The sequence below is a fragment of the Tasmannia lanceolata genome, unplaced genomic scaffold (genome assembly GCF_043159265.1).
Source record: "Tasmannia lanceolata isolate RefF3 unplaced genomic scaffold, GAP_Taslan_0.1 ptg000048l, whole genome shotgun sequence".
In the NCBI taxonomy this organism is placed as follows: Eukaryota; Viridiplantae; Streptophyta; class Magnoliopsida; order Canellales; family Winteraceae; genus Tasmannia; species Tasmannia lanceolata.
This window is the reverse complement of record NW_027518725.1, coordinates 2,333,513-2,338,907: the sequence shown is the minus strand read 5'-3', so window position 1 is coordinate 2,338,907 and position 5,395 is coordinate 2,333,513. Positions and strand designations below refer to the sequence as shown.

Genomic DNA, 5,395 nt, shown 5'->3' with positions numbered 1-5,395 from the left:
CCCTCTATCATTGATTTATATGTTTTAGGTCATTAATATCTTGATCTGACTTTACGGATCATCAATCGGGACAAAATAAGCTAGGGTCACTTCATAGCCCGGACCCTGATTCCATTCCGAGACCCGATTTCCGTAAATCGTTAGATCAATGGCAGATCATGACCTGGGTCTAACCATCCAAAACCACCTAACCTCTCCTCTCATCCTAACCATTCAAACCTCACCTAACCTCACCTAACCTCTCCTCCCATCATAACCATCCAAACCTCACCTAACCTCACCTAACCTCACCTAACATCACCTAACCTCACCTAACCTTACCTAACCTCACCTAACCTCACCTAACCTCCTATCCCATTCTCCTATAAATACCCTCTTATCTCACCAAAGAAAAGGAAAAAAAAGAAAAGAGGAGAGAACCCCTCTCTTAGAAAATTCAAGCCCTCTCTCTAGACCAAATCCCTCTTCTCCATAAGTTTGCATGGAATATCGTCTACAAAAAGGTATGTCTTTTGGAATTTTATTTTCTTTTCTATATTTGTAGGATTGAGTGTTGTTTTGCGTATATTTTGGTTGATGTCATGTTTAATTTTGTACTAGTTTGGCCTTGGTCATGTTCTCACTTATGCTAAATATAATTAATGTGTTAGGGTCATTAGAACCTATTTGCAATGGGATGTTGAAATCATTGGCTTGTTAGGGAATTTAGATTTCTTTTGGGAAAACAATTCATTAAAAATTTTGAACATTTACAAGAAAGAAAACTTGAATTTTACATGAATTATCAAAACCCATTTAATTTGGCTTACAAAACCTCCATCTTTCAATTGATAACAACAGCCCCCACTCCAATTTGATAACAACAGCCCCCACTCAATCTCAAGAACCCAATATCCATACCCCATCTTGCCAAGTAGATAAAAACAACCCCTTTTTCAAACATCCCATTTGAATCTAATCTCAGGCCCATTCAAGCCATTTTTCATATTCACCGTCTTTTAATCACTAAAAAAATAAGAACTATCAAAAGAAAACATGGGGGTGCCAATATCATTCCCGTCATAGTGCTAGCTGTTAGACTTTAAACAGATTTTTCGACCTCTAAACAACAGAATCGTGGGAAATGGTTAACTACAAAGTCGTAGATATTTTCGTGCCGTTTCCAACGAGTATTCGTGCTAGATCAGACAGCGAGCGGTTAAAAAGTTAAGTCCAAAATGGTTGCGGCACACCTTTAGGCATTTCCAGTTTAATGTTGCTGTCCTTTTGTTTGCAACACAAATTCGAACCTCTAAATCACAGATTTACAAACAATGGAGAACTACAAAGTTGTAGCCCTATAAAAGATCTTTCCAACGCATGTTTGTACGTTGAATTTGGCCAAGCGGTTAAAGAGTTACGACAGTTTTAGTGGGCTGCATTTGTCAGATCTTTTAATGGTCAATGGTTTGTCGAATTTGTGCAATTGTCAAAACTTGGTTGTGTTAACGTCATTTTCCAAACCAAAATCGAAAGACATTAATCTAAAGTACATCCAACCTAAAATTAACAAAACTAAAATTCACCCATTTAAAATCCACTGATAAAAATCCGTTAAAAGCCATTAACCAAAAGACCACTAAAAATTTCAAATGAAACTAAAACCTTCTAAATAAACAACTTTAAAAGCTACCAAACACACTAAATACCTTCAGATAATAAAAGCTTCAAGAAAACTCTAAAAGTTTCCACAAACCCAAAAGAATTCGAGATTCCCAAGAGCCGGTGGATTCAAAATTCCTTTAGGAACCCTTAGAGCCCAATTTAGGAACACTGGTGTCGTGTCGTGTCGTGTCCGAAGTTTTAGGGAGTCTTAGGTTTTAGGGAGTCCTAGAGTCAGGAGTCCAGCCTCATCACGGACGTTTGCTATGTATAGCAACCGTGCCATAGGTTTAGTTACACTAGTCACCCGATCTTTTCCATAGGACAAGCCTAGTAAACTAGGATGTAGGCTAACCTGCATTAGTCTAAGGGACAACTTGCATTTAGATAAGAATCATACAGCATCTTAGATGAAATCCTAGGATAATAAAATCATCAACTTGAATTAAATAATTACTTTCAAAACTGTTGAAACAGTCAAATCCGTCTAAGTCGGTGTCCTAGTTGAGTTAGGCATAAGTAGCTTAGCTTAGGTGCACCGAACTACGTCGACTCTGATCCCAGTGAGGCTTGGGTACGTAGGCAGCTTGGATGTCTGACGGCATACCACCCGCGAGTCGGCACCACAACAAATTGTGGTGTTTTGTATATTAATTTTCTTGTAAATGCTTAATCAAATCACTTAGGACTTTCCATGAAATTAGAATTCTAGGAGAACTTTCACTTAGAATGAATCCAGACAAATTAATAAATCAAGATACACATCTAGGATTCACATTGAAATTAGATCATAGGATGCATGTCACTTAGTTCGCACATTAACATAGAGTTGAATGAGCCATTTAAAATAAATTTAAAGGAGTTAGCTTTTGGAATCGAAGACCGATTATCGGGCAGGAATGGTGCATGTGGCGGATAACTCCCCATACCTTCCATTCTCGTAACCAGGTAGCGAGTCTAGATTTCTGGTTAATTATGGGTCCTAGATCCCACATCTAGGTGGCGACTCTGTCAGTCTCTTTCGTGTGGAATTCGGATTGCCTTAGTGATCCCAAGTTCACAGGAAAGATGGATTCAAATCAACAAATAAAATGCACACGCCAATCGCGTGGGAACGAGAGACCAAAGGAGAGCGCGCGGCGGCTCGCGCCCCACGCCCCTCTCGCGGGATCATGTCCCACAGTCTGGCGACTCTGCTGGGGATCACCTAACTTCATTAAAATTCCAAAAGATAATTCATTTGAATTTAATTTAACTGGCTCATAAGAACTCTATCTCTTGTATACTTGTCAGATTAGTTTGTCTTGTTTTATTCTCTCATCACATTTTACTCGAACTTAATTTAACAAAACCTGAAGGCATCATAGATTGCGCGAACTTATTGCACACACTTACATCACTTGCATCTAAACCCTTGCATCTCACGTGCACACACGTCCTATTTTAGGAACCCGGAGTGTTATCTAGCATGGTTGACTGGGATTTCATCACCTGGTGCCTCTGTGCTAGAGAAGCATTCCACCCTTAGCCTGGTACCTTTATGGTACGTAAACGGATCTCTTGTTCACGTACTGATACGCCGGACACTGGTACAGTATATCGAGCAGGGATTCGCGCTAAGGGAACTCTTGGCCTTACCCCTAGATTAACCCACACATGCATGTAGTATACGAACACATGTGCATCACGTGTGTGAGCCTAGTTTAGGATATCCTACCCATTGGTGTCTAGATTAGGCCGTGGTCCATCTTCCAATGGTCACGATCGGTCCTTATATACACGAACAAAGTCATGAGTCGAGATTCTCTCTCCACTCCGATAGATTAGGATTAAGGTTGATGCCTTCAGGTAACACTGATAAAATGTGAAAAAAAAAATTCCCTTTGAGTTAGGATATAAATCCCATCATTTCCAAAGATCTCATAGGATTAGTCATTCATGATCTATCCGTTGAAAGCAATCTTATGCTATCTCATCTAATCTTTTGATCGTGCGTCTTTCGTTCTTCTGTCATACGATTCGATCGTATCTTCATGCCATCCCCTAACTGGCAGATGCAGAATCTCACAATCTTTCGATTATGCGTTCTCATGATCTGATCATGCCTGGTCCAGATAATCCAATCTTGCTTGTACCCCTGGTCTCTTCCTCCTCTAGGGGCTACCTTTTCAAGATTATTTTGCTAAGTCCTTCAGAGTTCACTCTCAGAATCCTTGAGCTAGGGGCATTCCCCTATGCGAATCAGTCATCATTGTCCAAAATTGAAAGTATCAGCCATGATGATGTTCAGAACGAACCAGCCTTCGCCGAGCCTTCAACGCCAAACAGTTGCAGCAGTTAAAGTTTTAGTCACTTACTATTTTATGTTGAGTCAGTCATCATGGTCAGTATAATTGTTGAGTCCGGTCTTACAGTTAAAGGTCAATGCCTAGTCCAGGCAAGTTATCTTCTGTTTCTCTTTCTTATTTAGAGTTGTGAATCGTGAGCATGTTCAGGATAGGTCGTCTGATGTAATAGCTTTTCTTTAAATAAAATTTCAGTCAGTTCCAAAAAGTTCACTTGTGTCTGTTCTTAAGTGTGCTTCTGATCTTAAAATAAGACTCCCTCCTCAAATGAGGACAAAATTGACGAAACTCCACTTGAGTCACAGCAATTACTTGAACGAGAGGAGGAGCGCCAATCCCAACCTTTCAAAGATGAAATTGAAATGATAAACACTGGCACTGAAACTTTGATTCAGTGAATGCCGATTGAAAATACATTACCCTCTAAAGAGTGTGAAGAATTGATAAAATTATTTCAAGAATAAGAAGATTGTCTAGAAAAGCTACAACCGATACCAAGGGCAAGACATAGATGGAAAGCTCAAAGAAAATGAAGAAAGTGAGAAGATATATGCTATACAAGGGGCATAGAGTGGAAACAACTTTCATATTTCCAATCAATGACCTTGGTTCTCAAATTCATAAAGCCAACAAATTCAAGATGAAAAGTTCAAGAGCAAACAATGAAAAGTGATCATCAGATATCGAGAGTACGAATCCATAGATGGAGGATGTCAAAGAACAAGTTTCGCTCTATGAAAGTCAAAAGCACGTATTAGAATCTTGAAAGAAGAAGATCCATTATCTCTTACCTGGAAATGCCGTCAAACTCCGCGAAAAAAAAAACAAAAGAAAAAAAAAATAATCAGTACCAGAGGGACTCTAGTAACCTAGATCGATTCCCAATCTGAACATCGAAAGGCCTCCTTTGGCCGATTAAATCCCAAAATCAAAACCCAATGTCAAAAGAATACCGATTTGCAAACCCTTCGAGCCTAAATCAAATTTTCTTGAAAACCCATCAAACTTGGGGCATTCCCCCGAACTACGCGAGACCTGATCCCTATACTGGGGTACGTAGGCAACTCGGTTGAACCGAGTTCGGTCGATTCAAAAAGGAAAAGAAATTCAATCCTTTCAAAAAAAAAGAGAGGGACAAGTTCCAAAAGAAGAGAAGTTAATTGTTCCAGAAAGAAAAGAAAAAAGGAAAAAAAATAAACAATTTATCTTCAAACTAGGGGCATTCGCCTTGACCTACACACGACCTGATTCCTACCTTGGGATATGTAGGCAACCTGTTCACAGGTTCGGTCGAAATCTTTGTTGAGCCTTAAGCCATTCTTTGAAAAACCCTATCCTACCTATAAAGTCCTTCCGGTGTTCAGAACTAATGAGCTAGATCCCGAGACACAATAAAAAAAAATGATGAA

The 5,395-nt window shown here is 39.4% G+C and overlaps 1 long non-coding RNA gene across 1 annotated transcript; it reads left to right on the top strand.

The window, feature by feature from the left end:
• The first annotated feature begins 311 nt into the window (after nt 1-311).
• On the top strand, nt 312-5,187 carry LOC143864380 (uncharacterized). The gene is made up of 2 exons (XR_013241148.1): nt 312-503; nt 3,696-5,187. It is a non-coding gene; the product is annotated as an uncharacterized LOC143864380 (long non-coding RNA).
• The last annotated feature ends 208 nt before the right edge of the window (nt 5,188-5,395 follow it).